General features: G+C 32.4%; 1 long non-coding RNA gene across 1 annotated transcript; it reads left to right on the top strand.

Moving 5' to 3' along the window:
- Positions 1-4,766: 4,766 nt before the first annotated feature.
- LOC117100943 lies at positions 4,767-6,931 on the top strand. Its single transcript, XR_004444196.1, has 3 exons — positions 4,767-4,978; positions 5,728-5,804; positions 6,795-6,931. It is a non-coding gene; the product is annotated as an uncharacterized LOC117100943 (long non-coding RNA).
- The last annotated feature ends 6,329 nt before the right edge of the window (positions 6,932-13,260 follow it).

Here is a 13,260-nt window from a genome sequence, read left to right as displayed (position 1 = left end):
ATGTGTATATATATATATATATATATATATATATATATATAGATATGTATATGTATATGTATGCATATATATGTATAATAATATATGTATATATATGTATATGTATGTATATATATGTATATATATATATGTATGTATATATATGTATATATATATGTATATATATATATACATGTGTGTACATGTATAAATACTAGTGTGTACATGTATACATACATGTGTGTATATGTATACATACATATATATTCAAAAAAAATCTTCAAACAGCATTCTTCTGTACAGTACAGAACGTAGCATACAGTAGTGTCGTAACGTATAGTTGAAACAACAGGCCAATGTAATTAATGGGTTTTAAATGTTACGATTTTAAAAATACATCAAATGACGCCGACATTATTTTTTTAATTACTTTCACAATGCTGTGTTTTTTTTTTCAATACCAATAAGACATGCAACAGTATTAATATTTAGAAAAAGAATACCAACATTTGTTTGTTCTTTTTTTGATTGAACGTATTAAACTTGATTTATTAATTTGTTTATAATATAATGAAAATGAAACAATTTGTAACAGGAAATTTAGTTACAGACGAATAAAGTGATCTTAATTACAATATATTACGCTTATATTGTCAAATTAAGATACAAAATTAAGAACTCAATAGTACAAAAAAAGACATCACAAAACGCTACAAACACCGGAGCGGCTAGGGGATTCACCCCCACAACCCCAACCGAGGCCCTTCGCAGCGCCTGGTCCCCCGCGTATGGCTCGGGCCTTCCATCTCTCGTTGCGCCACTGATTCTTTGTAGTTCAGCATTTACAATGTTTGCACCCCACTCCCCGATGTGAACCTCCCTGCGTCCCTGAATACATGAAACAGGGAATGAACTAATACATTTACTGCAAACGACTTGTGCACATGCGACTTCAATGTAATAAAATCAGAGTAGGCATTAAAGGGGGGTTTTTTCCCCATGCGTGGAAGTACGACTACAAGACTGTACTTTTTTCTTTAAAGTTCCATCCATGTGTTTTCTGTTTATTTAGCCCTACATCAAAAACTATATTAAGCCACTGTTTCAAAAGTGTACGCTGTTGGTTGTGGAGAATATTGGCCATTGAAAAATAAGGTGGGTGGCATTTTGAATAGGGGATAACAATCACAAAAGAAAAATTCTATTAATGACTAGTCCTGTTCTTATGTGAATTTTCCCAATTCTCAGGTGTTCATGTATTAACAGTCAATGTACCTTGAGTTTTATATATATAAAAAAAAAAAAATAATAATAATAATAGTGTTATGTCCAAGTCCATTATTGCTATCGTTGCCGTTGTTGCTATATTAGTGTCATCATTATTGCTATCGTTATTTCAAACACCTTTACCGATATCGTTATTTTTATTGTTGAATTGATGATTTAATTAAAAAAAAGCACCATGATTTTTAATGAAAAGGTACGCTAATGTCATGCATGCTACCGGATTTATTATGTAAATAATTACCGAATTATTAGAGTATTAGATGCTGTATACAAAACAATTATTTAAAAATTGTAGATTCTCATATATATATTAATAGTTTAATATCTGTCTCTTATACACATCTTATATATATATATATTTTGCATTTGAATTGTGATTTCGTTTTAAAAACATCACCTTTTTTTGTATGATTCAATGTTCGAGAAAATAATATTATTATTATTATTACAATTTATCACAATAATAAACAATCATGCATTAATTAAAAATAATTGATATGATAATAGAATTATTCATAACTTGTAAATTGTCACTTACAATTTTTGAAGACTAGTCAAACCACTGAATACACCTTGGTTTAGTTTAGTTATTCGGTTCCTACTCAAGGACCTTCACAAAAAGAAAAAAATTATTATTAATCAAATTTAAACTATACATTAAAAATGTTGCCAGTTGTAAACATGTTGCCTTTAATTGGCAATGTATTTTAATCCTGTTTTAACTGATTTTTTTTGTAATAAACTCCACTCATTATACCTGAGAACAGCATTTATTCTATGTAGAGCATTAGTACCATGTATATAGTCAGTATAGTGAAAAGTGAAATTATATTGGTAATATTATTACGACTAGGTATACCCCCAGTGAGCATAGAAGGTTGTACTTTGTGCTGGTTTGCCGTTGTATGTTATCCATTGATCAGAGGTAATAACGATCAGCGCCTTTGATCATTGATTTGGTTTGGAACTGGCGCTTTACAAAAAATAAATAAATAAAAAATATTAATATTAGTATTATGTCTAAGTCCATTATTATTATGTTGTTGCTATCGTTAGTGTCATCATTATCGTTATCGTTAATAAAATCACCTTTAATTATGAATATCGTTATTATTATTGTTGAATTGGTTTAATAAAAAAAAAAGACACCATGATTTTTAATCATCATTAAACATTATTAAATATTGTTTGTAACCGATAATTGAGCTGTAATCGGTATGTAACCGACAATATGATGCTCCTTTTACATGCATATAAATTCATTGCGATTAATATTTTACATGAAATAGGTATTGTGTGAACAGGATAAATGGCGTGAAATTAATTATTTGTAAAGTTAAACATTCTTTGTATGGAATCAATCGTCATTACACCGATAATAGATATGATTTTCACAACCTTTTTTATTTAATACTCGTCATGTGGTCGATCACGATATTCATTTCAAATGATATTCGATAAACTCATGAGGTGTATATTGATGTTTGAGGTGACCCCATTTACGATGGACGTGCGATGTAACTGGCGGTCAAAAATACAAAACATCTTACCAACCAGCAATACAGTAAGTCCTATTCTCGAACTTTCAAATTCCACAACGGTACACCCATTAATTCACCTCGTGTTAATATTTCCTAGCAGATTGATTTGATATTTGCTAATAAATATTCATCTGACTCTCCTTTTTCTATCCGTATTCATGTGCCACCTTTTGCATGACTTTCTAAATATCACCCCATCTGACGTTATCTCTGCATCTAAAAATCTTAGTAACTCTAAATCTCCAGGTCATGACATCTTCGTAACTTTGTTATTAAGCTGTTTGTTTATTCGTGTGCTCCTTTCCAGGCTAAATTTTTTACTCTTTCTGTTAACCATTGTTGTATTCCTGCAGATTGGAAGGAAGCCTGTGCATCCAGTTCATAATTCATCTGATAAAATTAATTTTCATAAATATCACCATGTGTCTGTCACTTCTCCTTTATGCAAACTCCTTGAAGGTGTCATATGTAATCGACTGAATACTGTTGTGCAGTCTAATCTTTCTAACTTTCAGTTTGGTTTTCGTTTTCAACGATCTACATCTGATTCTCTGAATTATATTTTTCATCTGCTATTTAAATACAGTGACGCCAAACTTTGTACTCGATTACTTTCCCTTGTTTGTTTGTTTATTAGATTTTTCCACACATGCATATACATAACAATCAATAAATCTAATTAATCATTATACAAAAGTACAAAATTAGGCAAAACAGTATAAGGTATATGCAAACAATATTACAAGATAATATAATAAAACCAAAAGTTCCACTGATTAATCTCAGATAAGATAGCATAATAAAAATTCCAAGCATCAAAACGCACGCCACCATAGAGGGACCCAGGGACCCAACATCCCAACACCAATCAATTCCTGATGACGACACAAGCAGCTCCGAAACACTGAATCCCCACACGATCGTGCCTGCCCCGGCACCTGGAGTATGCATTACACCATCTGATGTGATAATACATGATAATATAAAGGATTAGTTTTCCAAAAACCGAAAAGTCCACTGATTAATCTCAGATAAGAAAGTATAATACATACTCCAAATATTGAAATACACACCATCGTGTTGGGATTCAATATTTCGACAATAATTAATCATCATTCCTGATGGTGACATAATTAATGTCGAAATATTGAATCCCAACACGATGGCGTGTATTTCAATACTTGGAGTATGTATTATACTTTCTTATAAATGATTAGAGTATAAGAGTGCAACATATTAAGAAAACATGTTTAAAATTTAATATAAACTATTGCCTAATGATTAGGCTATAATTTTATTAACTAAAGAAAATGCTTAAATTACATTAAATTACATTAATTACATTAGATGATGATGCATGTGTGCATGGAGTTTAATATAAGTTCGCAGAACTTAAGTCAAAAAAGCCCAATTAAAATCTAATTAACTAAGACATATGGTCAGAGTGACTTTAATAATATTATTATTATTAAAATCATTATCATTATTAATATTATTAATAACTATAACAATAATTATAGGTGTAATTTTCCCCTACCTGACATAAAAATATACTGAATATTCAGTAAGTGTGAAAACAACTGCGAAAAAAAAATCTCAATTTGGCATCAATTTGTTAAACCTTGTTTAACTTGGTAGAAGTTATTATTCTTCTTTACTTGATTGAATTAGGATACAATTTATAAAACGTGTTAACAGGAAGGACAAAATAGATCACAGGAAAAGTAAATTTGTAAAGGTAAAATAAGCCTGTTCCTTGGTGATCCGCCTTGTTCGTTCTCCTCAAGTAGTTACATTAAAATCATATGTTACAATTTCCAACCAAGTTCTATATATAGACTTGCATTGTACTTTAATGATTTTTACAATTAAATAACAACTGCTGTAGAAACATGAGGAAAGCCATGCAACAGAATTATAATTATTAATATTATTTATAGGTCTGATATTATTTTTTTAGTATAACTATTCTTATTATTTATTTTTATTTTATTTCAGATTGGCAACACCCAATATGTTTTCGATGAACGTAGTACCTTACAAAAACTGACAATAAAAGTCAACTATTCATTTCACAACACAGGGACCACCTAACTATTTTAACCTACCGTCTTCAATAAATCAATGTCGTATATTTATGTACAGTCATTGTGCCAGACGTGTGCTAAAAAGTAATGAAACTATTAAAGTTTGCATTCATGATTAAATATTTTTTTTGAGATTGTTAAACTAAAAAATATTTCGAAAATTATAAAAGAAAAGGAATATTTTAATGGATTTAACAGAATGTTATGTTTGGCATTATTCGAATACAATTGTGTAATTTTCAAATCAAATGAATTCTGCCCTCGGGTAGAACTATTTATTTATTTAGGGCCATATTTTTTCCTGGGCCATTTGTTTCCTGGGCCAAGTTGATTTTGTTCCGATTTTATTTGGGGCAGCGTTGGTTTGAGGGCGAAGTGTCGTCTGGGCCGAGTTAGTTTTGGTCCGAGTTGGTTTGGGCCGAATTGGTTTGGGCCGTTGGAATTGGGCCGAAGTGATCAGCATTCGAATGTACAGTCCAAGAGTATAGACAATTTTTTTAACATGAGTGTTGTTGGGGGGGAGGGGAGAGGTGGGGAGGTTAACGACCTTGCCTGTCAGGTATCAGGGGTCCATTGGACTTTGCTCTAATATTTTCAGACGTAGCTGCTTTTTGATGGCATTTGTAGTCTCAACTCATTTTCAGGGCAAAATCTGTAGTTCTCCTGATCCATTTCAAGAAGGAATCAATCAAAATGGATCCATGTTGATTTCATCTAAATTTTAATTTGCAGAACGTAGTTAATTAGTTAACTATGTCCTATCATAATGCATCAAATACATTATAATAAATAACGTATTCACAAGTTTGTATTGCTTAATTGTAAAATTGCAGATACTGAAGCAAAGGCTGCTATTTGGCCGATTCCACCTATATGTTAAAAAGAAGATAATAAAGTTTTCATGTACAAGGTAATTTATGATTGAAAAATTATTAATGATGTAAATTGAAAAATGTTTAATTCCCTGAACATTTCACATCCGAATCTCTGTGCCAAAATATAAATGGTCCAGAGCAAACATTTTTTCTCATTACCATCCACTTCCCTAGCACCTTGTGTTTATGTTTGTCTTTTAAAGTCAGGCTTCGGAGGAAAAAGAATTTTTGATATGTTGTAGAACTGATTTTTCTAAGACAGAAAAAAGTTGTTTGACCTAAAACGGGGAATGAAATACAGATTTTTGAATATTTTACTGGGGAGAAAGGGGGATAACCGCCTTTTTTTTTAACCCCTTTTTTAACCCCCTTTTTCCCCCAGTTTTTAAAATCAGATATACAACACATCAACAATTATTTTTTCTTCCGGAGTCTAAGTTTAAAAGGGGTTGCCACTGTAAAAGAATGATGTATTCACTAATTGGCAATCCATGGCCCTTGTGCCTAAATAAATAACAAAAATACTAATTTTAACTACCATACCTCATGGTTAAGACCTGCTGCGTCCACTGATCCCACAACCAATGGACTTGTTGATATATCCTGGCAGTTTGTGCAATTATTTTTTTCTAAATGTTCTTTTCCACACCTTAAATTCTTAGGTCATTGTTAGCATGTCACAAAAATATTACTGGTGCCCTGTCATAAATAGCCCCCTCAGCCACCACAGGTTCGAAATTGTTGGTGCGCTGCCATCGGTAGCCCATTCACCCACCACTGATCCCAGAAGTGATGTGAGTCATACAAACTGTCTAGTGCACTACCATAGGGAGCCCATTCATGTCACTACTAGTCCCAAAATTTGAGCCACACTATGTGTAATTATACTCATAGGATATCAAATGATAACAGTCTCTGAAATTTTCATGATATAACTTTTAATTTGCATTTTGAGTACTATGTTTAGTTGCAAATTTAAAAATGCAATTGTAGTATTTGCTGTGTCATTTTTTTTTTCAAACTAGGGTGATAGTGACAACAGAAAACTGGCTGATGTATATCTGGAAAAAGATGCAGGGACACCACTGCTGCCAGAAAAGTTCACCTTGTCGAAGGAGCAAATATATGTACGGTGTGTGATATTGTCACTGCATACCGTGTACCAATGCTCATACTATATTTTCCATTTACACTATGTAGTTAGTTTTCAGGGAACACTTGATTTTTCTCAAGTGGCTTACTTGAAAAGAGTGTTCTTATACTATAATTTCACAACACCTAATGCATAGACTGATAGTGAAAGCTTTTGTAAAATAATTTGAGTCAGTCAATAAATTACTATCTGTATTTTCATTCTGTATGTATTACAGGCTGACTAGCATTTTCTACAATCTTGTACAACATGTCTATTGTTAGTTAATTTTCAGATTTTAATTTTATTTTATAAGTGTATGATCCAAAGCATATGTGTATGTGCAATCTAAAAGCTGGGTACAAATTATCCTTTATTGGTTCCTTATGTATAACATAAGACAGCATATACAGCATAAGAATGCCACACTACATACAGAGGTGTGGCATTTAACAGTACACCTAATACATCCCACTATTGTCCAATTTGGAGGTCCATTACAGTCGGGGGTTGTAATTTGTACACCTCAAATTCACTGATCCTGGTCCTCATTCAATCACCTTTAATTAGAGAACAGCAATAATTGAAACATTTTGAATAAAACAAGGCAATATCATTAATAGGAAACAGCGGTTCATTGTTATGTGTAGTTGAATGAACATTAAAGTAAAATTTAAATGTCAAACTACTGTATAGCAATAATTATGTGTAGGTCTACAATTGTGCATAATAGAGGTTTGAAACGATTAACATTTTATTATTGTAGAAGTTTAAAAGTTAATGATATTTTAGAATGCTTGAAATGAAGTGTCTTTAAGTAACTATTTTAGAAATGATGCATTTTGTTAATTTATAGATGGTCAAAGAAGTGCAGTTTAAATTCCAAAAAACCTAAGACTTTCAAGAAACTCCAAATGTTTCAAGCAGCTGAAGTAAAAGCTGATGTATTGTGCCTATTTAATTTTGAACCAACGTTAGGTCGTATGCATGGCTTTTCATTTGTATGTTGTTATTGATGTGGACCTAATATTCAATATTTTATCTCATTAAACTATTTACTTGAATTTATAAACGTGTTCGTCCATTATTTACCTGTACGTGTGCTGTATGTGCGTGCGCAGTCGTTAGGCTGTTAATTGTCTATTCTCAAGACGAGATGATAACTATGGGTGGGGGTGGGGACTCCTCCAGGAATTTGATTCTAGGAAAACAAACTTGTGTGACCAGCTGCTGCGAAATACTTTTGTCAGCACATGCTGTACAAGTGAATAATTAATCGTAATGGAATTTGGAAGGTTTCTAAAGTTGGGAAAGGAGATTTTGTGGGATCATCCCACTTTTATTCATAAGTTCAGCATACACAGTATAATTTGTAAAGAGTTGTTCAATATAGCTTTTTAAAATATCTTTAACATTTTTTTTTATACTTTCACTTGAAATTTATGCACATCGGTCAAGGTGTACAATTACCCTGCCATTTTTTCTATTTGTTTTCTGTCATTTTAATAAAGGATATAGTAAAAGGTCAAGCCTTTGTTTAAGCCTATTTTTTTAAAGTTTTTTCTTTATATTTATAAACACTATATATAATATTTATAGGCTACATTATTTTTCGAAATAGTTTCCCTTCAGACTATAATATGGTGAAATTGTTTTCACCAAGTTTAACCAATATAATATTTTTTTATTTTGTTAAGGTCAATCATGGACCATTTCTTTTTTGCTTTTTCATTGTTAATTAAGAAATCACAGCTTAATAAACTCTTTCATAACAATAAAAACATAAACCAAGGACATTGTTTCCCAAGTCCGAGTCTGTACTTAACTTTACTTTTATAGATACAGAATGTAAAAATAGATAGAATTTCATTTGTTCGTTCAGCATAGCATCCTTGGACAATTTTATTCCATTCTATTTTTTCATATATATCAAAATTGCATATTTTTAACATACGATAAAGTTTTACCCAACATAATTCTATATCCTTACATTTGAATAACATATGTTCTTCATCCTCCTGTATATTGAAAAACTCACAAAGATTGTTGTTCGATATATTCCACAGTTTAAGTCTAGATCGTGTAGGTAAGATTCTGTGTATTAATTTATAGTTGAAATGAGCAATTTTTTTCATATGCATCATTGAATTCACTTTGTTTTTCCAACACAGTGGCCAGTCGATTGTGTTGATTTGTAAAGTAGTTTCCCATTTACTTTGAGCTTTTGGTACAATATATTTGTCATTAATGAATGACAAGTAAAAATCTTTAACTTTTTTTTTTTTTTTTTAATAATAGTGTCGTTGGATTGACATTCTTTTTTACCATGTAATACACAAAAAAATTGGTTAAAATAATTTCTTTCCATATTTTGGGAATTGCATTAATTAATGCCACATATTCTATTAGTGTGTTTGGCGTTTTTGACAATTTTGGAATTATCTCATCAATCTTTATTAGTCGGTTATTTACAATTATATCATTTATGGTTTTAAAATTTGATTCTACCCATGTTTTACAAAAAAAAAAGAGGTTTTCCGTTAAACTAAATAAATTTATTTTCCCAAAGCCTTTGCTTTTTTACTTCACAGATACATTGTGGGTGCGAAGCATGTATATTATTGTATTTGACACATACATAAAGCATATTCCTATAAAATGTAGGCAACTCTTTTAATGAACTATGCTTTTCAAAGTTCATATCTGTCATAAATAATGTATATGTTACAGAGAGCATTTGGTTCTAATTTACCTAGTTCAACCGAACGACATTCCATTTATTCACCAATCAAAATTCTTGTCCTCTCTTAAGCCCATTTTACACGGAGCAATACCTGTCTCTTATACACATCTAGATGTGTATAAGAGACAGTATATATAGTGATTATATTAAATAATTATTATTGCTACTATCAATTACTCATTCCTTAGCACATGATTTTATGTATTCTAATGTGCTTTAATATTTTGTTTTGCTCTTTCATACCCTCCGTTTTTGGAGGCAATTTTGAATACATTCGCAGAACTTAACTATAACATGGTCAGAGTGACTTTAATAATAGTATTATTATTAAAATCATTATCATCATTATTAATATTATTAATAACTATAACAATAATTATAGGTGTAATTTTCCCCTACCTGAATACTCTGTGTGCATGTGTCTGTATGTGTGAAAACAACACTGAAAAAATCGCAAGTTGTTCTCAGGAACAACTTTGAAATTACTATTAACATCGTAGTACCCGCTGCTTACTTGGACTCGAATTCAACCCTGACCATCAGGTGCATTCTCGGTGGTCTACTGAGAGGTATGATGCCAGGCTAAATATCTGGAGATCGTGCGTTCGAATTCCACCCGAGTACAAATTGCGATTTTTTTTTCGCAGTTTTCACACGTACTGAATATTCAGTACATTTCCACGTCAGGTAGGGCAAAATTACACCTATACTTGATTCTCCTGACGCAAATCCAATTATTGTCTATTCCATCTAAGTAAGCAAAGAAAGCAGAATAAACGGGATATTGAAGTGTTTTGGAAAATTACAAATAAGTTTCTTGATATCTGGCGTGCTTTTGATTCTGTTCCTCAAGAATTGTTTTTATTTAAGTTGTCTAATAATTATTTTCGTATTCGCCACACTCTTGTTTCTTGGATTGCCAATTGGCTCTATGATAGATCTCAATGCACTTCATTAATTGGCATCATTTCAAGCATATTACCTATTAAAAGTAGTGTCATTCAAGACACTAAATTTGGATTTATTCTTTATTTTATGTTTTATCAATGATATTGCCAGCAACTTTGGTTGCCCATTTTCCCTTTATGCCGATGAAATCGTTATGTTATGCTTCTAAGGACGTATCTTTGGACCAATTACCGGTACCACATATTGCCTCACTCCTGGAACCTTGGTCTCACAGCAATGGTTTGTCCTTCGCCCCTATGCAGAATTATGAATAGGCCTATAGACGTTCGTAGAAATCCAGCTAATTTCACTCACTTTGTCTCCATGGCACAATTGTTGAAGAAGTTCACAGTTTGAAATACCATGGCATTTTAATCGCAGATAACCTGAAAGGGAACTCACAAATTTCTTCCATCTACAAATCTGGATTCCGTTACTATGGCTTTTATATATAAATTATACATAAACCTGCTACTGAGTGCTGTTGTTGTATATATGGTCTCCTTCCTAAATGTGAAATCGCTCAAATTAAACGTCTTGAACTTTATGTTGCTCCACTTCTCTCTGATCACGCTACATACTTATCCAACTGTCTTTTCTTATTTTTAAATTATTCCTTTCATTCAACGACAACAATACTTCCTGCTTAAAGCCCTCTGTTATGATTTGATCTCCTGGCCACCCTCTTCATTTTTTTTTCTCCCACCCGCCCGTTCTATGTAAATGACTCTTCGCCACAACCGTTACTCTGACTTTCTTCTCTTCCGTGGACACACTACTCGGTTCTTGCATTCGACTCTACCTCACTCGAATTCGCTCGCGTCTTCTGTTCATTTCGATCTTTCTTATTCTAAGAATATACTATCAGAGACGTCCTTAAAATGTAAAGACCTTTTGGTCAATATTTGGTGGGGTGGTATGCGGGTGGTCACTAGTACCTTATAGTGGGGTAACGTCCCTACCCCGGGATGCATAGTTTGATTAGGTTGGCTTATGCGGCTCATTAAGACCTTAGCGGAGTGACGTCCCTACCCTATAATGCATAATTATTAATATCCTTTGTTGAGAGTGTTTTCAATTTGTCTCCTTTTGTCATGTCTTTTTTTGTTGTGCGGATATTGGCCCATTGATGGCATTTGTAACATTAAAGAAATAGAATTGAAATGATAGTAATACGTGAATTTAAAAAATTGGGTTAATCAGGCCATGGAGTTATAATTATTTTATAACTCCATGGACAGACACACACTTTAATTAATGTTAATGAACAGATTATTAGGGAAGCAAAACTGGATTTATGCATCTCTTTGTAAACTATGAATGTACAAATATTTTACTTCCTGGTCTCAGTTTGTAATCGCAGATGAGTAGTTCTGGTTTTAAACTACTCAGAATTAAGTGCCATGTTTATGTTAAATATAATAGAAGGAAATGACCGAAAACAATTATCATAACCTGTAACTCATCATATCTGTAAAAATTAAATTTTCTCAGCAACCATTTAAATGTTTGATTCATAATATCTCATTTAGTCTTGACAAAAAGTACTAGGCAAAATATCTATCAGTACTAAATTCAAACAAGGCTAACATCATTAACATAACCTTCCATCATTATAAACCATCATAATCATTATCGATCACAGTTTTGATCATCATCATCCTCCATCACCATCAGCCCCATTATCATTCCACATCGTCATAATAATCGTTATATAGATCAGGTTGAATTAGAGCAAATATGAATGTGCGTCTTCTGAACAACTTGACTTTCTGAACCCAAGTGATGAAACTAGGAAAAGCCATAAAAACGAGGAAAGTGGTTTATGCTAAAATCTACATACCACCCTCTAAGGTTTGCTTATACGGCATACAATTTACTGGATGCACTCCACATTGTTTAGAAGTTTGTATACATTTAGTAACATTTTCACATATATTATGTCTGCGGTTTGTGGGTAGGTTACAATCAAGTGTTGTTATAATAGTAAAATGTACGGCTTTTTCTATGAATGGAATGACCTGTTCGAAGCACGAACAACTGTAGACCAAACCCAGTACCGTTACGATTTTTAATCGTGCGGGAAATCCAATATATATGTAATTATGTATATATACATCATACAGCTATGCCTATATAATATATGTATCGTGTACGGCAGTACAAAACATTGGGACCAGGGGATGTTATGAGGCGTAGGCCTACTGTAATATAATCATGTTATAAGTATTTTTTATTTAAAACATTTTATGCAGTGGCGGATCTAGAACGTAGCAATGGAAGAGTTTAATGCAAGGTGCAAAGCACTGAATGTCGGGGATGGGGCGTGGGTGATTTTGGGTGGGGAATCCTCTTCAATTGAAGATTTTTTTTTCGAATTAGTAGGAGGCTAGGAACTCTTAGATAGAATCCAAAAAGAAGTTAAGGTTAAGTAGCCTACTACGCGTAATATGTATATACACGGGAAGCACACACAAAAGATTTTTTTCCACACTAACCGCCTTGGGTATATAACCACACTATTCACCAGGAGTACAGGAGTTTTGTGGGAGAGGAAGTTTGCGAATGGGGACTTCACTACTTGGCAAATACCCCATGGTTCAAAATGAAGTCAAGAGACCAAGAAACCAGATGAAAAACTCCACCTTGAAGAATATTGTTGGTAGAC

This window comes from Anneissia japonica, unplaced genomic scaffold (assembly GCF_011630105.1).
Source record: "Anneissia japonica isolate Jap-2015-1 unplaced genomic scaffold, ASM1163010v1 scaffold904_len716149_cov161, whole genome shotgun sequence".
NCBI lineage: Eukaryota > Metazoa > Echinodermata > Crinoidea > Comatulida > Comatulidae > Anneissia > Anneissia japonica.
Note: the sequence above shows the minus strand (reverse complement) of the source record. Positions and strands in the feature narration are given on the sequence as shown.